At 39.1% G+C, this 27,365-nt stretch overlaps 1 protein-coding gene across 25 annotated transcripts in view; it reads left to right on the top strand.

Moving 5' to 3' along the window:
• nfasca (neurofascin homolog (chicken) a) overlaps positions 1-27,365 on the top strand; it is a 275,383-nt gene that overhangs the window by 95,518 nt on the left and 152,500 nt on the right. For all 25 annotated transcript variants that reach the window (XM_039749089.1, XM_039749110.1, XM_039749099.1 and 22 more), the window contains one exon: positions 12,053-12,100. The gene's annotated coding sequence lies outside the window, so the exon portion shown is untranslated. The remainder of the gene's footprint in view (positions 1-12,052; positions 12,101-27,365) is intronic.

Raw genomic sequence — 27,365 nt, 5'->3', positions numbered from 1 at the left:
CTCTTCTGCACACAGAGCCCACTCCTGTTTGATTCTATCAGAGCGAGTCACAGACTATTTGCAGTGAGTCACTAGGCATGTCATGCTAGGCTTCCGTTGACTCACCTTGATTATGTAAATGAAGGCTACGACTATAAATCACTTGAAAAGTTATCTGGTGTGCTGTGGCCTTAAACAGGTAAGAAGACTGAACTGTCTTGTCATATAGCTCTTGGAATTAAGTAGAAGGATGTTGAGTTTTCAGTTTGATTGATTTTTTTTAGTATTGACTGTGTGGTTGACTAACTTGAGTTTTACTTTGCTGGTGTTCTCCCACTAATAATAATAAAAAAAAAGTATAATAAGAGTGGATAACAGGGTTAGCCAGGGTATGGGATCTATGAGAGTAGGCTCAAAAGAGGCAGCAGTAATCCGTTAGTTTAGCAACTTATGTTCTTTGCTGTTAAATGTTAAAATTAAAACTTTTATATAATTACAGTCCTCAGAGTAGCTGTGATAATCCTAAAGCAAAATATTGAAACAGTCTAGAAAAATTGATTTCAGTAGATGTAAACCAGTTTTGACAATAAACACAATGGCAAATAATAGATATTTCAGTAAATATGCAGACTTCTCCAGGAACCTTGCATTGCAAAAATTAATTAGAAGTCAGCTTACTTTTAAATTGTTGTTGATGAATAAAGCAGTTTCCAGTTCTCACTTTTGGGGTGAATAAACAATCATAAGATTCTTTTTTCTTGCTTTGTTGAGTCAAACCCTTAACAAGAAGTGAACCAGTACTGAACACAGCAGTTTGCCATGTACAGATTTCACAATTCAATTTACCAGTTAGGACATCCTTTTATTGAGCACAAAAAAGAGGATTTACTGTTATGCAATATGTACATGAATTGTGTCAGAAACCCTGAAACTCAAAAGCTGCTTTTTCCTCTTTGTTGAACAGAATGAAACATTTAGTGCAAAAAAACATTTTGGCAGCAGGTCAGCATGTGTTTCAAAAGAATAGTTATGCATGGCATATGCACAGTATGACATTTAAAATGACCATGTGAAGAACACATTTGTAATTACTGGAGTTTATTTGTCAAACTCTTACTACTGTATATTTTGTTAACACCTTTTATTTATGACAACTTACTCATCTGTTGTTAGAGTTGAAGTCCATGCTGGTTTGGGATTTTCTCAGGTTTACACAATGCAGCTTTGAAGTTTAAACTCCAGTGCCTTTACTGCTACACCATGTTGTATGCCTAAAGCTTGTGTGACAGATGGCAGGATAGAAATAGTACCCTTACCTGGCCGAGAGGCCAGTGTAGTAGATGGAGGGGGGGTTCCCAAGAGTACACTCTCCCCTGACATGCCAGGTGGCAGCATTCCTGTGCAGTATGCCCATTCATGGGCCTTCAGGGCATACTGGGAGTTGCAATCGTGTTGGGCAGCCCTACAGGGTTCCTTGGGTGCCAACAGAGGGAGTTGCTGGGGAGGGCCTACTTTCAGGGGCTTGGGAATACTTCCTCCTTGTCAGTAGAAGTATTCCCGGATCCTGCATAAAGGGTCCACCTCTGTCAACTCAGGGATCAGAGTCTGGAGAGGAGTCAGAAAAGGTTTGTCTGGAAGGAAAGAAAAGGAATGGAAAAGAAAAGAAGAAGTAAGTGTTGCTTATTGAGAGACCTGTGAAAATATTTTGTCTAATGAAAAAAGTCATTTGAATCCAGGACTGTAGTCAGTATAATTGTGTCTGAGGTTTGGTTGTCAGTAATGCCCCCAAATGGTCACACCTGTAATCTTCCTGAGCACCTATGGTGGACCAACAACAGCAAAGTGCCTTGAAAAATAATTCAGACATTGATATTTTGCATACATTTTCAAATTTAATAAATCTAGCAAGGTGTGAGAAGTCAGCCAGCTTAATTTTCAGTATGTCAGTCAGTCAGTTATTTTCCAACCCACTATATCCTAACACAGAGTCACGGGGGTCCGCCAGAGCCAATCCCAGCCAGCACAGGGCACAAGGCAGGAACAAATCCCGGGAAGGGCGCCTGCCCACCGCAGGGCATACGCACACACACATAAGAAAATTTTGGAATCGCCAATGAACCTAACCTGCATGTTTTTAGACTGTGGGAGGAAACTGGAACACCCGGAGGAAACCCACCCAGACACACATCAATATAAACTCCACGCAGGGAGGACCCGGGAAGCAAACTCAGGTCTCCTTACTGTGAGGCAGCAGCACTATCGCTGCACCACCATGCCACCCTAATTTTCAGCATTTTACCCTAAATTAAAAAGAGTCATCTTTTGAAATTATATATACAATATACTGCCTTATCAAGTCACACAATTTTTTCATTGAGTCAGCATTTGTGAGATTTTATAAAAGGCATTATTTCCTGTTCTTCTATAAGGTCCCACATTGTGAAAATGATTTTTATACAAAAACTAGAAAACAAAAAAAAATAAAAAGAAACCAAATGAGATACGTGAATTATATAAACACAACTTTAAGGATGGAAGAGTACAAACAGTACAAAGACACTGAATACCCATTTTAGCAGTATATACTTCATTATACATAGAGGAAAGGCACACTATTTTTTAATGTTGAATGCTGTTTTGAACTATGAAATGTCCATTTTTAAGTGTACACTCACACTAGACCAATTTAATTAATTTAACCTTTATGTGTCATAGTGGTGTAGATGAATACTAAACTACATGGATACAGCACAAACAAACTGAAGGAGAACATGCAAAATCCATACAGGATTTATTCTGTGGTGGGATGTGAAATCCTGGAGCTTTTGAAACAATGGTATACAACACTGTCACTCCAAATATATTACTGTCCTTTAAATCCTTTTACTTAAAATGATTTAAGATTACATTGAATTAGTTACACACATTAGAGTTGACATTAAGACAAATTTATGATGAAAATGTGTTTTAGTCTTCATATTTCTGTGTGTATAATATACTGTATTTGTATGAAATTTGGCATGGGATTTATTGCTGTCTATGTGCTTTGCTTGCTGATGTTGCACAAGTAGTCACCCTGTCTGCATTTGGTCTGACAGTAGCTGGTTACACTAAAAGATCGACTTTATATTCATCATGAATAATGAAATAATGTCATATAGCTTTAAGTATTAGTGATCACTTCTGCTGAGTCAATGTAGATGACTCAAGGAGAGAAACTGAAGTTACAATCCAAAAATATATATATATATTAGAATAGTAGCAATGCTGCTTTTTTACCTGCTGTGTATTCATAATTCCTCCTAATTTTCACCCCATCTTCTGGAATGTATAAACTAGTGGAATTTAAAACTGTGGAAGAGCCTTTGAGCATGAATGAGGTAGCAGGAATCTTGTCAGTTTCAAACACAGGTATGTAAATTGGCTGATAGTGGGAGACATCTTGTGGTTCGGATGCAGTAATATTATAGATTGTATCTCCTAGTCAATTTAAAATGTAAAAATAATCTGTGCATTAAAATTTTTATCTTACATATATTCAGAATGCTAAACCTTAGATACAACTACTCACAAAACAGTCCTGGGTTCAAAACAAGCCTTTTACTTGAAGAGACCAGTCTTTATCTTCCAACAAGAACAATTCAAATATTTTGGTTCCTACTTCTTCTCTTTCTCCAATCCAGGTGATCTTTTGTCCTATTTCACCACCAACTCTAACTTGCCATGCTAAGGCTGAGGAGCTTCTTTTAAGCTGAACTTGGTAGTTCTTCCAGTGATATTGAATCCATGAAGTACTTCCGGGTCAGGCAAAATCTCTTAAGAAGAGTGGAGATTGCACACCAGAAGCTCCCTTTACTGATACCCAAAGACCACAATAGGGCAACCATGTGGGTTTCCAAATGGGTGCTGTACCAGAGGTATGCAGCCACTCAACATATTGAGGGAACACATGGCCTCTGGAGGAGGTATCCCTTCCATTATTATGACTTCCTGGCTGGAAAGTTATCACCAACCAACCCACATCCTTTTTTACGATGTATACAGTTAACTTTCAGACAATTGACAACTACTTTTTCCATCCTTTCTGCTTCACTTCCTGTCCGGAAGACTGTTGCTGTCTTCCTATATTCTCAACTCTGACTCGACTGGCTGACCCAACAATATTTCTGATACAGCTGTGTTGCATTCAAGAAGCACTTACTGGTCAGGTGGAACTTCTATGTGACAAGGGAGTGTCATCCTGGTAGCTCGTTTCAGTGGCACCCAAAGACCCCAGCTGGGCTTCCTGTAAAAACTACAGTTTGCAGCCCTGCAGGTGTCCAGATCTGAACTCCACCAAAAGGATGTTGATACCTGGCATACTGAGGGAACACATGTTAGTTTCTTGCTGTTCATCCATTACATTGGCCTCCTGACTGGGTAAGGGAGAACTGTCTGTGTCTTCTATTACTATATATTGTGACCACAACGGTGCACCACTGAGTCTCAAATACCAAACCCAACTTTACAGACACAAGTTCTGGGTACAGATAAATGGTTTCTTAGAACCAAATATCTTAACTCTCCCTTCCACCCATCAAGAGCTTTCTCCTCATCTACATGATTCCCAACTCTACTGGGTGAGGCAGAGTGGTCATGTGGAAGTCCTGCAAAGTAGGCATTGCTAATCCCTACAGTACCCCCTGGCGGCACCAACGGAACCCTACAGGGCTACTGTTTCCAGCCCAAGTCTTGTTATAATAGATAGGTTTATTTGCATAAATACCTTATAAAGAAAGCTTTTAAATCAGAAATAATACAATTGTTTCTCTCTTCTCTTTCTTCTCCTCCCCACCTCTCAGGTAAGTTTAGTCTGTCCTACAAACCCGACTCCAAATGGCCTGAATGAGATCAAGCGGCTTCTTTTATCCTGGATCTGGGAGCACTCCCAGTTCTAGAGCATAGGCCATGGGAAGAACTTCCAGATCAAACGAAGGAAATGTAGGGATTACTAATCCCGGCAGCGCACATGGAACCCAACAGGGCTGCCCCATGGGACTACAGGTCCCAGCATGCCCTGCAGGTGTCCATGTGGGAATCCTAGGCCAGGGATACTGCTATCTGTTATATTGGGGGGAACAAATGGCTAAATGTCCCGATTCTAACATTATATTGGCTTCCTAACCAGGTAAGTTCCCCAAACCTGTCCTGGCAGGGATGACCACATACCCAATTTTGGCATCTTTTGCTTGTCTTCTGGCTGAGACAGGACGACTTTTGCATTTTTTTTTTATTCTGAAGAGCTGGTCTCTTGTTTATGTAAGCAACCTAGCCCCATCCCAGCCGGGACGCCTACCCACATGCATCGTCCATCACAATATATATAAATTAATATATATATTTCCAAACAACCAAAATCATAATTATTTTGCATTCACCTTCACTGTGCTTTGATGACTGATATTAGTGCTTCAACTTGTAGGGTGAGGTAAAAAGAAATGTAAACAAGAATTTCAGCACAACAAAGAATTGTGCTTTGACATTCCAGGACTCATTGTGTCACTCCTTAACAGCTCTCAGCAAATTGTGCCAGATACACATATTGTGATGTGGTAAGAAACCAGAAAACCATCTCATAACTCAAAGAAAAGAATATTTCATACAATGAACAAGCTGGGATTCAAACCCAGTCCACTGTGACAGTGAGGCAAAAACACTTGTATATCCAGGCAATCCTTTGCTGACAATAATATTGCATTATTAAAGAAACATGAAACTTTTTGCCTCTATGTTGGTTGGTATTACTGTATTTAATGTAGTGTCCTTAATTACATTCAACTCAAGATTAACCAGGTAATTTGGTGGGATGGGGTGTTACTATTTACCACTCATTATCAGATTAAAAAAGAAAAAATAGTAGCTTTTAGACGATCCTAATGTTTGATATGTTCTTTCTGCTTCTGGAAAGTAGATACCATTGATTTAACCTTGTTCAGGAGACAGGAGTTAGACGGTAAGATGCTGTAATGGGTTTATAGCTCAGAAAAAAGGAGGCTCCAGCTTATTAATATCCAGGGCATAGTCACTGCCAGGACATAAAACTGTACTGCTAGAAACGTCTAAATGAATGGCGACAGAGATGGTTAGTTTATCAGCAGCTTCCTTCCACCTTCAGCTGCACAATGGTCAGAAAGACTTGGTTTGATCTGGATTTTTATAAAAAAGAAAAAATAGTAGCTTTTAGAAGATCCTAATGTTTGATATGTTCATTCTGCTTCTGGAAAGTAGATACTATTGATTTAACCTTGTTCAGGAGACAGGAGTTAGACGGTAAGATGCTGTAATGGGTTTAGAGCTCAGAAAAAATGAGGCTCCAGCTTATTAATGTCCAGGGCATAGTCACTGCCAGGACATAAAACTGTACTGCTAGGAACGTCTAAATGAATGGCGACAGAGATGGTTAGTTTATCAGCAGCTTCCTTCCACCTTCAACTGCATAATGGTCAAAAAGACTTGGTTTGATCTGGATTTTTAAATGGGGAGTGGGAGTCTGCTTGACTGACTGTGTCTACTGAGCAGGGCTCTAGCCAGATGGTTCATTGGGGTTGTCCTGATCCCAAATGTTGTCCAGGATATGGAATTGTATAAAAACCATTAAAAAGTTTAGCCAATCTAAAATAAAAAGAGGTTAACATGGCAGAAAATAGCTGTTGTCTAGTGTATAAATGTCACACTATCCACTGTTTAAATGCCTTTTTAGTTTTTCCTCTTTTCACGTGTTCAAATGTGGCCATAGGGCCAAAACACAAACGGCAACAGGCAGAGTCAGCTGTGGGTGACAGGCTGCTTTATGATCTACTTTGCATCTGCTGTTCAACTTTTTTCAACACAGAGCAAATAAGTGAGACGGTGCACAGAGAGAGGGCAAGAACAAGAGAAAGACATCCCAGTAGCAAACAAGAGAATGCATGCTTTTCTTCTAAAACTCTACTTTCCAACGTTTAGACATCAACCAACTATATAAGCATAAAACATGGAACTAGTGGAGCTTTTCTGTCCTAGCAGGCATTCTGGAGGCACAGTGCAGTCTATTTGTCCTTACAGTACCCAGTAGAGTACTGCAAAAATAGAATGAAAATTAAATAAGCCAATTTTGAGCCATCATAATTTGACATTAAGCTCAAAATTCTGTATACAGTAAGTGTCTACAGATTTCTTATTCTATATAAAAAACGTTTACCAAATTTCTTTAATTATAATATCCATAGTGTGGAACGAACCCCGGACACAGACAGGCAGACATGTTAAAAGTCACCACCACACGTTTATTAACACTAATATTTATAATTTCAGTGTACCACAAACCCCAGTCTTCCCCAAAGTCCAGGCCAAACCACACTGCCTCTTCTTCGGACTGCCTCCTTCTCTCTCTTCACCGACCTCGTCCATCTTCCACCCGACTCCAGCCCCGAATGAAGGGAGGCGGCCCCTTTTATCTGTACTCGGATGTGTTCCAGGTGTGTTCCAGCAATCTCCCACGAACACACCCCAGTGTGGCGGAAGTGCCGGTTGCGTACCTGGAAGCACTCCGGGTGTCCCCACTCGTCTTCCCCCAGCACTTCCTGGTGTGGCGGAAGTGCTGGGGTCCAGGGTTTTCCAGGCATGGGGGCGCCCCCTTGCGGTGACCACGGGCCCATACAGGGTTGAGCTTCCCAGCTCTGTACCCATGGCTCCCAAAGGAAACAGGGCGGTCGCCCCCTTGTGGTCTGGAGGAGGCCTGAGCCCTCCTCCTGTCTTCCTGGGCGTCCCGGCTGGGGGCCACCCCCAGCCGCGTGCCACAATAGTTAAGGAGGCTTCCCCAGTGGCCTTCCACCTAGTCGTTTAAAAGCCCATCTTGACCCCATCAAAGAAGCTTGGAGTTGGAAAAATCATTGGAGACAAGAAGAGAGGCCACAAAAAGAGAAAAACAAGGAGAAAGATGACAGAAAGAGTAAACAGGAGAACAATCAAGTTACCATATATACTCACATATAAGTCGGGTCTTGAAATCCGAAAAAACGATCATAAAATTAGACCCCGACTTATACACCTGTTCAAAAATGCGACACTTGCATTTTTTTTTTTACACCTTCTTGCCTCATCCAATCTCATATCAGTTTCTCAGACGCATCGATTTTGTTGCAGCAGTGCAGTTTACCAATTTCTTTCGCTACTTCAACAACGTTTAATTTAAAACCAGCTTCATATTTTCTTCTGATCGAACACTCCATTGTAGATAAGGGATGATGTTACGATAAAGGTGTATAAAAGGGTGTGAGATGCAAAAAACACAAAACAGTGCAAACATCGCTTCGGAATAGTTCGGTATTACCGTGTGGTTCGGTATTACAGTGTGCTCCATGGTTACTCTCTCAGGTGGGTGTTAGCATATCATAATCTCTAGGACCAATAGCACGAGTTTTCCGCATTCGACTTACACGACCAACATAATAAAATACCACAAATTCCACGGTAAATAAAATCCAGTCCTGACTTATCTGTGGGATAACTTACCCGCGAGTATACACGGTAGGTTGTGATGGGCTGGCACCCTGTCCAAGGTTTGTTGGTCCTTTGCACCCTATGCTAGCTGGGATAGGCTCCAGTGGCCCCCATGACTCTGTTCAGGACTAAGCAGGTTAGAAAATGCCCGAGTGACAACAATTAGATTTGGAAAATGGGCCAGACACCTGTATAAAGAAGAGGATGTAATGTTTAGACAGGATGAGGGAGGAATAAGTTTTTTTTTTTTTACTGAATTGTCATTGCTTAATAATCAGTCCCCTTTGGTATCTAGTTAGGCAGAAGTTAAACAGGGTGGGTTTCACTACACACTACAGCTAGTATCGATACCAATGTCAAAATTTTATTACTGATCCAGTACAGTGAAGGTGTGAAAATAGGCTTAAGAGTGATACTGAACCATGTAAACTCAAATCTTTACTATTTGTAATTTTTAATCTGAAGTGGTGACCCATTTTATCCAAGTTAAAAGTTATCCAAGGCAGCATCAGTCTACATTACCTTGGATAATCTGGGTTCTACTGTGTATGTATCTTTAGGAAAGTATGAAACGTAAGGAACAGCAAATTTTTGCTACCCCACTGTGTGAACAGATATGTCTTCAACTTAGCTTTTAACTATTAGTTATTCTGTCATTCAGATGTTACCTTAAGAAGAATTCCATAATATAGGTTAAAAAGATGTGTTGACTTTATTATTCAAAGTGTCACTTTGCTTTAGAGAATGAACAGCTTGCTCATTTTTGCACATCATCAAATAAGAGTTATCACCATTTTGATGAGGGTGTCATATATAAACAATAATTACTGAAGAACCAGATACAATTAAATACGCTAAATGCTTCTAGTGTGTACATGGGTCGATTGTGCATCACTGGAGTTGTAATGTATTAGTATATTGAATCTACGTATTACTTGTAAAAGCAGTATATATTAAAAAATATTCTGAATATACAAAATGACCAATGAAACTGATGAATGATGGATCTCATGTGTTGTTATGTATTTGTATATTGAATAGAATATATGTATATTCTTAATAAGCATTAAAAAGCATATTAAAGCCTTAAAATATTGAAGATAATTTATAAAAGCTCTGTATCTCAATCTGGCAATGCTTAAATTAAAATAGTTACAATTTCCATTGTGTTCCTCATTATTAAAGCCTTAAAATATTGAAGATAATTTATAAAAGCTCTGTATCTCAATCTGGCAATGCTTAAATTAAAATAGTTACAATTTCCATTGTGTTCCTCAGTGTTTATCCTTTTACAGAATAAAAATGTCATTGTGTTCCTCAGTGTTAAATAATAATAAGAAGAATAATCAAGCTGTAGCATCTCAAACTTAACTATTTAAAATATTAAAAAATACTCTAAATAAATACATTCCTGTTCTACCTAGAAGCATGAGACACCTAGAGTATTAAATTAAAACAGAATAAAGAAGGCAGAAGATAGCATTCTAGGTGCCATTTATCTAATAATAGTATGTTTAATAAAATAGTTTAAATATATGTATAATTTAAATTAGACCCCTCCAAATTTATTCCGCGTTTGACTTCATTTTCATTGTTAATTGTGGCACAATTGGCTTTAATGAAATGTGAAATGGAGTGACTCAGACTTTTACATTTTTTTAATTATCTTCATGTGGATTATATCTGAGCTGTCAGCCATGATCAGGAATTTAACCTAGGTTAATGACATCCTGACATGTGCAGACCTCTTGGAAGGTTTCCTTAATGATGCAATTGTTTAATTGTAATACTCTCCAGTTATAGGGGTCTCATCACACTCCTACCTTGGCCTTTTCTTCCTTAAACCAATGCAGCATAACATGGCTAAAATTCACCAGTCTTAAATCAGTTCATGTTTTATTGTGCATTGACTTTTATTACCTTTACTTTCTTGTTATTACTAAATGTTTCTTGCTGGTTTTATGTTTTAAAGAGCCCATTTGTGTTACCCTAAGGCATACCGCAGTAATCCAAGATAAGTTAACCATTACTGATTAACTTTTGCCATCTACACATGACCAGTAAGGAATTTAAGGACCATCAATTCACCTTCCAATAAGGCTAATGGCAAATGTTGACTCAGAAGAATCATTGACCCAAGGCTTGAGTTTCTTTTTTTGCTGACGGCAGTACAAGTCTTTTGGAGATTATGCCTGTGTTTTACTTAGGTTCCTGCTTTTTGATCATTCTTTTGCATTGACAAATAATAAATAAATGTATCAACCACCTCCTGGTTCAGGATGGCACAGAAGTGCAGTGGTTAATGATGGTACGACATGATCCAGCATCCTGGCATTGAATTTCAGTTTTTTGGTCCCAGTGACTGTATGCAGTTTCTATGTTTTCCCTCCATGTGTTTTGGTTTAGGAGTACTTTGGTTTTCGTTTCACATTCTAAAGATGTACAAGTTACATTCATTCCATATTGGTTCTGCGTGAATGAGAAAGTGTAGGTGTATACATGAGTGGGCTTTGCAGCAGGCTGGTGCCCTGTCCAGGGTTAGTACCTGCTTATGCCTAATACTGATAGGATTTTGCCTCTTACAACCGTTAATTACGTTAAGGAGCAATAAGAATGCCATGATATGTTACAGGTTTCTCATCTCTTCGTCATTCTGAATTTGTTTTTTGCCCAGTTGCCCATCTGAGTGTGAGATTTGTATGTGAATTATGCAGATGATTAGATGATCAGACATGAGGAGCCATTGAATTAACCTTTATCTACAGGGCTTTGTTTATAAACCACTCTTGAGAGAGGCCCTCTAAATGAATGACAGACAGTCGTTCACTGTTGATTTGTGAAGGTGTGGTTTCTATTTTGCATCCAGTTCTCATTTGGTCGACATTGACTCCCAGTAACCCTAAACTGGATAAGCAAGATAAATGTGGATGGATGTGTTTTGTTCCAGTTTTTGAATTATCAAAAATAAATGGAAAATTTAGGAAATCTGTAACTCAGAAGAATGGACTAAATATGCCAGCCCATATGGGCATGAAAGGTATTTTTCTAGATTTAATGTTATTTTTAAAAATTAAAGTTTGGCTAACTGGAGGGTTTCTCTAAACAACTGTTTTTTTTGGGTATTTTTTTGAAGGTATCCTATGACAATCACTTAATGAAGAATGTACTTTCTATAGGACAGGTGGAAATGTATTTAGTCTGGACAGCTGTGAAAATTCAGTGTTTTGTAGTTTTGTGAGGAAATTTATTTTATGATTAAGAAATATTTTTTAAAACTATAACTGTGTAACCTCATTATTTTGCCCCATCTTTATCTGTGCTATATTGTTTGTGTCATGTCCTTTAATAGTTCTGCAGAGAAATATTGGCTCTGTAGGCTGGTTGAACCTCAAAATTTATAGTTTGGCTCTTTTACAGTATTATTATAATCTAGCCAGCAGAAACGTTACTTTTGTGATCATGTTAAAATGACTTTACATTTTTTAAATAATTTACAATATTGCAATAACAATTCTCTTCAGAATTAAACCTTTCTTTTTTTTTACTTTCTTAGGTGGTAGCATCAGTGATAAGGAGCGGCTGTTCATTTCCTTAGCTTTGGGTATGTAATTAGAGGCCAGTATTTTATTTTATTCCTTTCATCCCTTTAAAGTATAATTTTGTAAAACTATAATAATATTGGGTTCTGAAAATTGGCAAATACATTTACCAGTAATCAATAGAAGACAATGCTTTAAACACATAACCTTTGAATAACAAAAAGGGAACACAAGTCAGCATTTTTATTTGCCTCTCTAATGACTAGAAAAGTCGAGTTTCATTGGTGGCTATGTCACAGTGGACTGTCATTGTATATACTGTAATATGAGGTGTGGTGCAGATACTGCAACTTTATATATTCAAGTACTGTATCATGTTACAAAAGTACACAAATACACCAGTTAAGCAAAGCATTTTCACATTATCATTTTTAATTTCTGCTTTTATGAAAGGTAGCTGGATACCTCAGAAAATAACATTTAGGGCTTGTGTGTCTCCCCTTTTAATAATTTGTCACCTTTGATGTATTACTAACACATTCTAAATGTCACCTCTTGTCAGTGTTCTGCCTGTACTAGAGTGAGGCAGATATATATTTTAAATATTGGGATCAGGAGATGTATCATGAAACCAAATTGTAGCAAAAGTAAATATGGAGATATTGAAATTTGGTAATCAAGCCAAAACACTAGACGGAAAAGGAGTTAGAAAGGATCAAACAAGTTTAAATTTAGAAGTCAGAAACTAGTAATGAATATAAAGTTCTAAGCCTAGTCAGAATTGCATGCTGTTTTCGTTACCTTCACTAATAATAGTACTAAACTTTTATTTTGTGCTGTCCTTAATCAAAGCCAAGAAGCATGCTGTGTCAGCTTTTAAAGAGTTGCATCAATAACATAACACAGTACAACCTTCAGAACCTCATCCTTGACAAACTGAGCATGTGCTGCTTTTAAGTGTTAGAAGTGTATTTGGAGTTCTGAGTTGTGACCTTTCACCCACTTGAGCGCTTTCACACAAATTTTTTTGTGGAAGGACTTGTGACAGGATGTTATGTTATTTATTTATTTGTTTGGAGTCTTAATCATAGCTGGTTGGAAGAAAACTTGTTTTTTGTTTTTTACCTGGCTGTATCGCTTGTGGGGAATTGGCTGGTGTGCATTTGGCTAGAAGTGGCTTCATGCTGTGCTGTTTTCTGGGATGCGGTTGCCAGATGGCTGATTGGTTTGGGGTTTTTCTTGCTCATTTGTGAAGATGTGAAGATTTGTGGAGGCATCCAACACCAGCTTGAATGGAGATGGCACAAGCAAGTGCATTGATTTTGAGTGCACTCATATTCACAGTTCTTAAACTGAATACACTGTAGTTTACCACAAGAAGCACTTTAAAGTTGTTTGCTGTTTACAAATTTAGCTAATATGAAATTTTTGATATTTTCATTTCAATCATTACATTAGTTAAATATTCATTTATCATAGCATTAAGAAGTTATTAAAATATGCTCATTAGATAGATACAGTAAGTTAATTTCTTACATTATTAATATAATACAGAAGTTCAACACATACTCTTTTTCATGTTGTTTAGGTTTAGACTCAAGAAGTTTTTCTTGCTTTAACCTTTGCTATTCCTTTAGCATTAGATGCATGTTGTAAATCAGTCCTGCATGGGTCAACAGTCGTTTGTGGGGTACACTCACATAAACACCTTTACTTACTAGCAACAAGCCAGTTTAGAAATTCATGTCTCTGTGATGTCTGAGGAAACTAGATACACAGAGAAAATCAGCCAAACACAAGACAACAATGACGGTGCCAATAGTCAAAACCATACCTCTGGAGCTGTGGGGCAAAGCTGTGCCAACAACCGTGGCACAGTGTCACCCTTAAATGCTTATGGGAGTGAAAAGGAAATGGAGACTGTTTGTCAGGTGTACTGAAGATAATGCTTCTTTTACTTTGAAAAAGGTCTAGAAAGTCTCCCTATAAGTACAAAGCCAACACTTTTTAAACTTTGATCTGTCTGATGCTATGTGAAACATATTTCTCTCTACGTGAAGGTCAGACCTGGCAGAATTAATTCTGGTCATATTTTTCGACAGTATTTATAGAAAACAGAATGAAAATTCAAAGTCTTACTGTAAGGAATCTGTCCCTTGAAGGGCAATTGTTTCAACAGCTGCAGATGACAAACAGCTAACCGAAAAAGACAAGATGCTAAATCAAGGAAGATGCTGTTATTGTTTTTGTCTCTCTTTTATTTTTGTTGAATATAAATGCTCAAAAATAAATGTGGGTTATTTACTTTGATTCTATTAATTCAACTGATTCAATGTGAAAAGAAATGGCAATAGAAAATACCTCCCATCTCCATAAAGATCTTTATTGAAAGCTTTTCATTCTTTAAGCTTTATTTGCCAATTTACAAGCTGGTGTTGTCATCCTTTCATGCCATATATCTTTCTTTGCAGTATTATATTTAAAGAAAGTACATCAATCAAATAAATAGCCCCATCATGCTGCATTTTAATGTCTTAAAATAATTGCAAACCACTGCCTTTTATCAGCAAAAGTAAAAAAAAATGAGCAACACATTTGTCTCTAGAATATTCTTACTGTCATTCCCAGTCCAGGGGCCTCATGTATAAACGGTGCGTACGCACGGAAATGTTGCATAAGAATGTTTTCACTTTCAAATCGTGATGTATAAAACCTAAACTTGGCGTATGGCCACGCTCATTTCCACGGTACGTCATACCCTGTCGTACGCAAGTTCTCCGCTCGGTTTTGCAGACTGGTGGCACCCAGCATCAAAGCAGTGCTACTGTTCCTGTGTGGTTATGTTTTCTTTTCCTGACGCGGCTTTATAAATACACTGAGATTAAACACATATTGTTTATTTTTTTAATGCATCTGATTGTAACTAACCAGTAACAATATAATGGTCCACGGAAGGGTCAAACTATTCCAAATACCAAAATACATACAAGCATATTCATAAATCCAGCTACTGTGGAAACAAAGCACATGGTGGAAAAAGTCAATGTCCCGCTAAAGGAAGACAGTGTAAAAAAAAACCCGTGCATGCAGTGTGTCAGGTCTCAGATAAAGAAGAAGACGAGCTGTTTATTGATGCAGTAAGAAACAAATTGATGAATGAAACCTGTCATCTTTACAACGATTGACAAACACGGAATGTAACTTGAACACAACACATCCTACAAATACGAACCTGATTGAAAGAAATAATGATAATCAAATCCTTGATGACAGCAACACTCAGTAACACTCACAAAACAAATACTGTATATTGACAGTCATGTTACGTTATTTTTAAAATGTTCCCTTTTCTTTTTCTAGCTTTTTTAACACACTACTTCTCGCTGATACGGGTATATATATATGTATATATATATCCCGATCTACATACTCGAATAATGGATACTTTATTCGCCATCAATGATTGTTTTGGTAAAGCCATACTCAGTGTATTCATTAGATGAACGGTAAAAAAGTAAGAGCGAGGGGAGGATGACTTATTGAGGCATGCAGGCTGTAGTGCGCGTCAACTCTATCTGAATTGCGCGATCACATTTGAAAAATATATCTTTTCAAGTTCTATTTAGTCCATATGTGTCAAACTCAAGGGCGGGCCACATCCGGCCCGGCATGTAATTATAACCGGCCCGCGAGATCATTTTATATACTGTATTATTGTTATTAATGGCCCGGGTATATGAAGCGCTGGTAACACAATAAACTACAGATCCCATAATGCAGCGCTTCAGCTGCCTTGGCGAACACTTACCGCGTTAATCAAGTCTAGCTTATGATGTTGCAAGTTATTGTGAAGCTAGCTCACACGATGCTGAAGAGAAAAGTTGATTCTGAAAATAGAGCCTTTAAAAACCGATGAGAGGCTGAGTATATGTTTACTGAACCCGTGTGTCTCATTTGTGGAGCTAATGTGGCTGTAATTACAGAATTTAATCTAAGACGGCACTATGAGACAAAACATCACGGTAACCTGAAAGACCTGAATGCAATGCAGAAGATACAGAAAGCAGAAGAATTAAATAAGAATCTGACACTTCAGCGGACATTGTTACCCGTGCACAATCACAAAGTGATTTCAAGTCAAGCTGCTTTTATGGGAGACACAAATGCAACTTGCCCCACTTTCCCTGTTGCCAAGTAATGTTGAACCAAGTCGTCACTACGGTGTTCCCAAAATACGCACTTTGCTGATAAACTGAGCGCACTGAGTTTGCACGGCGCTTTGGTGACTTTGAAGAACAAAAAAAGTCCGTCTACATGCGGCTCGAACCTTGTGCATGTTTGGTAGCACATATCTGTGTGAGAAGCTCTTCTCAGTGATAAAGAATAACAAAACAGCACACAGGAGTCGCCTCACTGATGAGCACCTGCAATCCATCCTGAGAATCTCCACAACACAGAACCTCACACCAAACATAAACGAACCTGTTGACAAAAAAAGATGCCAGGCGTCCAGCTCTAAAATGACATATGAGCAAAGACAACTGAATGATTTGATTTGTTATTGCTGAAAGGAACACATTTTATTTATATTTCCAGGTTTTGTTATGCAGCATGTTCATATTAGAATTTGTATAATTTTGACAGGATATATTTTTATGGAGAGCAAAATCTTTTGGGATATTTAAAATCTTAAGTTTATTTTTATATAAAATTACATAAGAGTAAAGAAATTTGAATGTTTGTTCTTTTAACGTTTACTTTATTTCTAACTTGTATAATTTAGACAGGATATATTTTTATGGAGTGCAAAATATTATAAGTCGTTTAAGGTTTGAGTTGATTTATTCAGGAATAATATTCCTGTCTGTTTTTACCATTCCTACCAAAGATATTTCTGTCGACTAAATAAAAATTCCTTCTATTTAAAATTTAAATAGAACTTAAACAAATACGATAGTTCATAATATCCACGCAGACTTGCACGTAAGAGCGGAGTTATCCGTTTTAACAAGCAGCGTATTGCACTGATACGAAATAGCTGTGTGTGTATATATGTAGATATGTATGTATACTGTATATGTTTATATATGTGTGTGTGTATGTATATATATATATATATATGTATTTGTGTGTATATATGTGTGTGTATGCATATGTATGTGTATATATGTAGATATATATATGTATGTATATATGTGTGTGTATATATGTGTATATGTATAGATATGTATATATATATGTTTATGTGTGTGTGTGCAAATATATATATATATTTATATATACAGTATATATATACAGTATATATATATATATATATATATATGACAGCAACACTCATCACTCACAACAGTGACAAAACAATTACATTGACAATCATGTTACGTTATTTTCAAAATGTTTCCTTTTCTTTTTCATTGCTTCTTTAACACACTACTTCTCCGCTACGAAGCGCGGGCATTTTGCTAGTTGTTAATAATTAAAGGTTGATCCTGCCTCGCACTGTATGCTTCACTGGGGCTGGTGTGAAGGATAGAATAATTAAACATGTACTACGAAGATATTTCAATGTTCATTAAAAGTTTTTGAAGAATCGGCATTCTAAGCTTACAGATGGCTTAACCTCTATTACAGAGCTGATTGTGTGGCGATCGGTTACTTGGAGAAAGAGAACGAAGGACAGGAGTTAGAGGTTAGTATGTTTGAAAGAGACAGTCCTGCAGGGGACTGCACTTGCACAGGGCCGCCAAATCCCAGGGGCCGCAACACCAATATATATTGAATATAAAATAGAAAGAGAAAATAATGACACAGCTAAAAACGCAGCGGCAAATTTCGACAAAAGTTAAATGCTTGTGTCATGCGCACGAGGTGGCTATGCAGTGTCTGCAACGGACGTGGCCATCCGCCGTGCATAAGATACCATATTGACATTTTCGGGCGAAGGGGCCACCAATTCTTTATCTGTCTAGGGGCGCCATGAGCCTAGAGCCGCCCCTGAGTACTGCTGCAAGAAATTACTTCATCGAAGGTCGCGCACAATCACTGCGCCACCGTGAAACCCATGTTTAATAACGTGCTTTAACTCCTCTCATCATGAAAATTATATCACGTATACATCTCAGTATTTCAGTTATTCAGAGAGCTGTAATAAATAATTTTGTGTCCTTTCGGAGGTAGAGAAAGCCAGTTTAAGAAGCACGTAGTTATTCACACACACAGAGCACATACAGCATTTAATGTGCTACTTTAGTTACGATGGGATTTGAGAAACTAGTAGATAAAACGATTTTTAAGATGAAGATTATGATGTTCTACTTTAATGACAAAATAAACTACGTGATTAAAGTGGACATTTCGAGATTGAAGTTGACATTTTGTGCTTTTTCCCCACTGTGTGCCTTTTTTTTTCTCTGTGCCCTAACAAGCTTTCATATGAAACTCAGATGGTGGGCTACGACTCGCCTTTTCACGGCGACTTTGATATCTGACAACTTCTTTTTTATTTAGGACACTGTGCGACTTTGTGAACTTGAGCTTTCGAGTTTCTCTGATACGCTATGTCAGTCGATCAACTTCCTTTTCTTGTTTATAGCACTGTTTAAACCAACAAATAGTATGTTTTTCTTTGCCTCCACTTGGTATTGGTTGAAATTCTTCCATTTTCCCTCTTGCTTTTGCCATTGTCTTTTCACAGAACGCTGAGCTTAAGGGCTATTTATATTGATTTGCATATTCAAAGAGGTGTAATTCTGGGAGGAGTTGGGACGGGACAGTACACACGTGCACAAGCGTTACTTTTCACGCTGACCGGGATTTATGTAGCAGAAGAACGCGGAAGTTGGCGAATGCACAGATTCCTGCATCTGGATTTTTCTGTGCGTAAGCACATTTCGGCTTTTGTGCTAACGTCAAATTATGCGTTATGCATGAGTCCCCAGATCTGGGTTACAGTAGTATAATATCCTGGTGAGAAAAAATGCATTTGCGTATTAGCACTAGAAGCTGTGCAGAGGAAAGCAACTGAATGCATCTGAGGATGAAAGGGCATGTCCTGCTATGACAGGTGACAATAATTAAATCTGTTTAGTCTCAAGCAGAGAAGTCTCATAGGAACCCTAATCCAGGGTTTCTGTGATTCCAAAGGCATTAATAAAGTTAATTCAACGGAATACTTTTGATTAATTAACAAATCACTTACTCAAGAATACTGGTGGAAATTAGAAGGAAGTTCATGCAAGACTGAAGCCAGGAAGTGCATCTTCATACATAGAGCTGAGGGAATTTGGAACAATCTACTTACACTTTTTTAAAAATATCTGGATATTTGAATACATCAGCTTTCTCAGTCTCTGTCCAGAACTCTTTGAAGACTACATACTAGAAACTTCTCAAGAATAACAACTTAGAAAATGCACCTATAGCATATCATGCACTTTAGAGTCAGTTATCACATTTTTGTTTATTAAGTATTTGTGTGAGAAAGTGATGATAAAATGTATCTACATTTGTTAGTAGACTACCTTAAATACCTACCTTTTAACACATTACAATATAATATAATTATAAAATGGAAAACAAATAGACTTATGGTAGCTCAATAGCTTTCATACACAGAACATTCTAAATCAAGTGATGTGAAAATGCCATTGATTGATGTACTGTTAATAGATGTGGTAGGTCTGTGACTAATTGTAGTTTTTTTTTAGCAAAAGAGTTCACAAAAAGATAAAAATGTCAGTAATAATAAATATTACAAAATACAATCCCCTCTTTTTCTACCTTGGTAATAATACACACCACTCAGTTAAACAAACTAAAGGTCAACTCGTACTATAAGAACAATAAAGTTAAATTACCAAAAGAGAAACAACTATAAACAGAAAATGAACTGTACTGGCATAACATTACAATCAATGTTAGTCCATGAAAGTAAAAACACTTGAATTAAGTTCCCTATCTAGCTAGTATTATTAGTTGAAACACAGTAATTTATTAAAATGATCTTAATAACTAAGAACTTGGGGTAGCATAGTAGCGCATTGATGCTGCCTCACAGTAAGGAGACCAGAGTTTGCACCTCGGGTTCTCCCTGTGTGGAATTTGCATGTTCTCCAAATGTCTGTGTCTTTCTTCCAGGTGTTCCAGTTTTCTCCCACAGTCCAAAGACATGAAAGTTAAGTGAAATGGCGATCCTAAATTGGCCCTATTTTGTATGTGGGTGTGTGTATTTGCGCTGTGATGGACTGGCGCCCTGTCCAGAGTTTGTTCCTGCTTTGTACTCTATGCTAGCAGGGGTAGGCTCCTGCAGACCACCATGATAGGGGGAATTCAGGACAAAGCAGCTTAGAAAATGACAAAGGTGACAATTATCTTAATTATTTTAATTCCAGTCTAAAAATAGTCAGAAGAAAATCCAGCTCATCAGACTGTAGTCCCAACCCTTTGTTAAACATTGCAGTGCTATGTAACTAATTTATCATGGCACAGGCTGTAGATCTGCTACGCCATTGCGATTTGTGATAATCAGCCCTTTGTGCAACATAGAAACTGTTCAGTCTGGCCTTGTTATATGCCCCATGGCTCCGATCTTCTGCATAAACTATAGTCTGTTTTCTAATCCCATTCTATCTTTATATCACTTAGGGGAACTGCATCTTTCTTGTGTAATTAATTAGTTCAAACATGTTTTAGCTGCAGGTTGATACCGTCTTGTTTTTTTTTTTAATAATAATGTGCATATAGTGTAGCCGTGAGGTTGATTTTGCTGTAATGTAATTATTGTTAGTTCAGTCTATACTTAATAAGTGGCCCTTGCAAAATTTCTTTGGGCACGGCCCTCTGGAGTTTAGGCTATTATTGGGGGTACAATGGGCTGTCAGATGAGTAAAAGAGGAAAATATACAAAATACACAAGTTGAAGTAATTACTGTCATTGTAGAATCAAAACCGTAAACTACTTTGTAGCTTAAGTTGCACAAAATATTTCTGTTTTCGGATAGATGAGTTCGCAAATTCGCTTGTGCTTTTTCAAAAGAAGATTTTGAAATATCAGAGCTTTGTACAGCACAATCTGTTTGAGATTTCTCAATGAAAACTTGACTGTCTTGACAAATTTCCTTGCAGAATAAGTGTGCCTCATTTCTACAAAATTGGTCCACTGGGAGTCCTGTTGTTTCATGCAGACAGACAGACAGACCTGGCTATCGCAATTGGTGCATCGTGCATTATATATGAGTGCGTCGAAGAACTGAACAAAAGCACCTCATAACATTCTTAGACTTTGATGCCTTATCTCAAAAATAATTGGTGTTTGCATATTTTCCCCTCTCTATATGGATTTTTTTCAAGGTACTCCTATTTTTCCTATGTTGATTACATTTTCTAAACCAGCATAGTGTTTGTGATGGTAAATATATGCACAAAAGTGTGCTTGAGTGTCTATTCAGGGTTTATTCATGCCCTGTGTCTGATCCTGCCAGGAGGCCCTAGCTTCTTGTGACCCTGTAAAGCAATTAAAGGGTTAATCAAATAGCTTATGCAATTTAAAAAAAAGCGTGAAGATGATGTGACTGATAATAGAGATGCTCACTCTTACTATTTCTTCCCGGGGTAAATGGTTAAGTATACGTACATTAAAAAGTGAGAAATTGACATAGTTGATAGCTGATTGAACAACATATGTCTTGGACTTCCCTGCTGTGCTTGAGCGCCCTGTCATACTGTTTATTATTATAACTTGTAAGGTCCTTTGTTGCAATAGCGGCAACTTTTTCAGTATAATTGTAGTCAAGGTCAAGGGGGCTTCAGCTTTGTCATTTTAATTGTGGTGTATAAAAAATGAGGAAAGCAAACAATAGGCCTCAGCAGGAGGTTTATGAAGATCAGATTGCAGCCTCTTCACTTGACCTTCTTTGTCACTTCAGAGACAATAGTGAGGGAGAGTTTGGAGTTTACAGTGATAATCATGTTGACCTAATTCTAGACCAATGTTTTAACTTTGAATTTGATATTGAAACTGTCTTATTTGGCATTGTGGAACATTGGGAGAGCTCTTGAGGTGTTCCCAAGCCCAGAATGGACATCAAGGAGACTAAAGATATTGAAAAAAGGTTCTTTTATTAACAAAATTGCTACAACATTGGGAGGATAATAAATGCAAGGAGGTATGAAATCTCTAGCAAACAAACAGATAAAAAACAAAAAACTAAAACCTTGGGTGCTAACTTGACCTCACTAATACACGCTTGGCAACCCTACCTGTCTGATGGAGGACCTTGTGCTTTTATCTACCTAATATTATGATTAAGTCTGCCTTTTTGTGTGCTGTGATGGAACTGCATCCAGTTCCGAGTTTGTTCATTTTTTATCTGCCTGCTTTATTTTTTCTGGTCTGTCTTTTAACATTGTGCTGTCATTGTAGGATGCCACAGCTGCCAAAAGTGTCCCTCATTGGTTTCTATTTTATAGTGGTCTTGCTAAATCCAGGTGTATAATATATATGTTTGGAGACAACCATCAGTAAATTTTGTGGATGGGAACAATTAGATAGCTCACTGAGTATCACATTTCTAAAAGAGTACAATGGCTCATGAAGGTTGGTGCACAAAATAGGGGTGGTGCTTTTGAACTGCAAAGATCAGAAGTGTTCTTGTTGACCTGGTCCAACAGAGAGCAAGTTTCTACTTATGATGAACAGGCTACAATCAAAAAGTCTCTTAAAAAACCCTATTGGACATATACAGGTAAATGTGTGTTGCGTGTGCAGGGAGCACACTGCATGTTTTAAAATTAAATATAACATGATGCAAGCAAAAAACCTTTCTGCAGCATCAGATTATACATTGGCATTTGAAGGCATCAATAAAAGAATAATAAATGTGAATGATATATTGATGCAGGTGTTGTGTTGTCTTTGTGTGGTTCAGCATTACACTGATAGTGTAGTAAGAAGTTAAGCAAAATGGTACCTTTTATTGGCTAAATAAAAACATTACAATATGCAAGCTTTTGGGGCAGCTCATGCCACTTCTTTCAGGCAAGATTTTGCTTGACTTGTCATTGCATCCAAAATGGCTAACCCAGTACTACACCCTACTACTACAGACGAAGGTGTAGGAATCAATGTAAGCTTGAAAGAATTGGCAGCTATACTTGTGAAAATATGAACGGCAAAACATGCATTTGAAGTAAACAGTGTGTGACTCTCTGTCAAAAGAGGTGCATTTAAGAGAGCTGATCTCAAAGAGCCCCAGGAGATGCAGATTTCAGTACTCAAAACACCCAAATCAACAAATCTGCCAAAGACCAGTAGATGCACAGATGAGAATCCACTTTCTGATTTCATATCTAAGCTAACTAAAGAAATGTAAAATTACTGTATAATTGGAAACCCAAACATGTTATGACAAAATTACCACAGTATTTTAGTACACTGTATATCCATAGCCCACAATGCTTATCTAAACTCAACTTGCTGTTGTAATGTCGTATTGTGATGCAGTACTTAAAATGACAGAAAGATATTGTAGCAGACAGATGATTCTCAAACATGTGGAGCCTAGTAGCTGCAGTGGCCTACATGTGTCTGTCTGTCTGTCTGTCTGTCTGTCTCCACTGTTATATTGCCATTGCCGGTGTACATGATAGTGGAGTCCTGTTCTAATCTTCTGATATTTTTACCTGGCTTTACATTCTGCCATGACCATCAAAACTAGTTCAGCACGCAGATATATGGTACACATTTATTGCTGCCTTATATATCTTCCATCTTTCTCTGCCTAGCAGTTGAATTATTTAAGTTACCAAAAATTAGTTCTGTTTTAAATTTGGCATGAATTAAATATACTCTTACTAGCAAAATACCCACGCTTCGCAGCAGAGAAGTAGTGTGTTAAAGAAGTAATGAAAAAGAAAAGGAAACATTTTGAAAATAACGTAACATGATTGCCAATGTAATTGTTTTGTCACTGTTATGAGTGTTTCTGTCATATATATATATATATATATATATATACACACACACATACATATAAACATATTCATACATATTGTGAACGCTGGCCCCGGCACAGACAGACGGACAGCATATTTTCAATCCACACACTTTTTATTTACATACACTATTTACAGTTCGTGCTCACGTGCACCCCCAGTGCCTTCTCGCACCGATTTCCCCAAAGTCCAGGCCCACAGTCCTTTGTGCCTTCCTGGCCGCCTCCAGTCCTTCCTCTCGCTCAGTCCACTTCCTCACTTCCAGCGTCGCGCCGATCCTCCGTCTCACGAGGCGTCTCTCCTGACGCGATCGCCTTTCCCGTCAGCTGCTCACACTGAGAGGCGAGAACACGCAGCAACTCTTCCAAGGTCGGCTTGGCGGGCCGAAAGGATTCCTCCGACACGCGCCGAGCCGCTGGTGGAGAGAGAGAGACAGACGGCGGTGGGCTTACCTGTCCAACAGTTCCACACGACGCCAGCCTCCTCTGGGCCTCTCCCTCTGGCCCAGTCGGGTCTCGGTTTGACACGAGACTGGCGTTCCTAGGTCCCGCCTCCATCCAATCCTCGGCGGGCACACCAGACACACCAACCAATCCCGTGCCTGTCAGCGGGCGGGACCTCCGGCCCGCGGCCATCTTGTCTCCCCTGTTCTGGCTGCGGAGACGTGCCTCTTCGTCGCACCGCAGCTGCGGCTTCGATTTCGCGGCCTCCTCAGCGGCCGTCGCCCGCTGCCGACAGCCCGTGGCCCGGCGTGCTCCTGCCACAGACGCGGATCCGGTACGTCCCTCCCTGTGGAGAACAAGGTACATCCAACCCCGCAGGGCAGGGTACTCACCTCCCGAATCCCGTCGTGCCGAGGCCCCTGCCTCGGTGTGGCCTTCAGCGAAGCAACGCTGGCCTGGTTGTCCGTCTCAACAGCGCGGCTCTCGGAGCCCGCTGCGCTCCAGCGAGGTCCGTTCCTCCTCCGCACCTGGGGATGGTCTCTCTTCGGTCCGGCGGCGGTTTCCGGAGTAAAACGCTCCCGCGGGGCTGTGCACGGGCCGCTCCTGCGGCCAGTGTGTGGGGTCCGCTGCTGCGCCGGGCCGTTCACAGACTTTTGTTCTAATAATGCAGGTCCCCGCCTTGCACCAGGCGGAGCATCCTGCCGACTACGCCACTGTGAACGCTGGCCCTGGCACAGACAGACAGACATCATATTGTCACCACACACCATTTATTATGTACACTATTTACAAAGTTTTCTCACGTGCACCCCCAGTGCCTTCTTGCACCGATCTCCCCAAGTCCAGGCCACACAGTCCTGTGCCTCTTTACTCCTGGCCGCCTCCAGTCCTTCCTCTTGCTCAGTCCATTTCCTCCCGACTTCCACACCGCTGACTGGAGGGAGGCGCGGTCCCTTATATAATGCCCCCGGATGAGCCCCAGGTGTTTCCGGCATCTGCTCCTTAGCCACGCCCCAGCGTGGCGGAAGTGTCGGCTGCCTTCCTGGCAGTTCTCCGGGCGCCACATGAAGTCTTCCCCCCGGCACTTCCTGGTGTGGCGGAAGTGCCGGGCTCCCGGGATAATTAGGCACTGGGGCGCCGCCTGGCGGTGGCCACGGGTCCCTACAGGGCTGGGCTTCCATGCCCTGTACCCGAGGCCCCCTGCCTAACCAGGACGGACGCCCCCACTCAGTCTGGAGGAGGCATACGCCCTCCTCTGGTCCTCCACAGCGTACGGGATAAACCGGCATCGGGGCGCCGCCTGGCTGTGGCCACGGGCCCCTACAGGGTAGGGCTTCCATGCCCCCGACCCGTGGTCCCCAACAGAACCAGGACGGACGCCCCCTCGCGGTCTGGAGGAGGCACAAGCCCTCCTCTCGTCCTCCTGGGCGTCCCGGCCGGGGACCACAATATACACATATACAGTACACATATATATACACACACACATATATACATACATATATATATATATATATACATACATATATACACATACATCCACATATATATACATATATATATACATATATACATATATACATATACACACACACACACACATATAAACATATATATACATACATATCCACATATATACATATACACACACACACATATAAACATATATATACATACATATTTACATGTATACATATACACACACACACACACATATATATATATATATATATACACACACATATATACAGTCTTTGGGGTGCGAGCAACTGTTGCTGGGGGTGCCAGAATCCATGAAGGAAGAAAAATGAAAAACATTATTTGTACAAAATCTTAAATTTATTTATCCATTCCGAAATAATTAAATGGGCAGGCTATTTCGTATCAGTGCAATACGCTGCTTGTTAAAACGGATGACTCCCACTCTTACGGCAAGTCTGCGTGGATATTATGAACTATCGTTTCTGTTCAAGTTCTATTTAAATTTTAAATAGAAGGAATTTTTATTTAGTCGACAGAATATTATTCTGGAATAAATCAACTCAAACCTTAAATAACTTATAATATTTTGCTCTCCATAAAAATATATCCTGTCTAAATTATACAAGTTACAAATAAAGTAAAACTTTAAAAGAACAAACATTCAAATTTCTTTACTCTTATGTAATTTTATATAAAAAAAAAACTTAAATTTTTAATATCCCAAAAGATTTTGTTCTCCATAAAAATATATCCTGTCAAAATTATACAAATTAAAATATGAACATGGTGCATAACAAAACCTGGAAATATAAATAAAATTTGTTCTTTTCAGCAATAACAAATCAAATCATTCAGTTGTCTTTGCTCTTATGTCATTTAATCAGAGCTGGACGTGTGGCATCTTTTTTTGGCAACAAGTTTGTTTATGTTTGGTGTGAGGTTCTGTGTTGTGGAGATTCTCAGGATGGACTGCAGGTGCTTATCAGTGAGGCGACTCCTGTGTGCTGTTTTGTTAGTCTTCATGACTGAGAAGAGCTTCTCACACAGATATGTGGTAGCAAACATACACAAAGTATATGTAGACGGAGCTGGAGCATTTGTGCGGGAATGGAGTGAATAAACTGTGCGGGCTGTGCAGTATCGTACTTTGCCTTCAGTGTGCCATTACACTGCAGCTCAATCACCTCCATCTGAATCTGCACAGGTGCAGTTTCCACATCGACGGCAAATGGGTTGCGAAACAACTCAAAATTCTTTTTTTGTTCTTCAAAGTCACCAAAGCGCGTGCGAACTCAGTGCGCAGTGCGCTCAGTTTATCAGCAAAGTGCGTATTTGGGAACACCGTTGTTCCGACTTGGTTCAACATTACTTGGCAACAGGGAAAGTGTTGCACTGGTGCATTTGTGTCTCC

This window comes from Polypterus senegalus, chromosome 3 (assembly GCF_016835505.1).
Source record: "Polypterus senegalus isolate Bchr_013 chromosome 3, ASM1683550v1, whole genome shotgun sequence".
NCBI classification, from domain to species: Eukaryota; Metazoa; Chordata; class Cladistia; order Polypteriformes; family Polypteridae; genus Polypterus; species Polypterus senegalus.
Note: the sequence above shows the minus strand (reverse complement) of the source record. Positions and strands in the feature narration are given on the sequence as shown.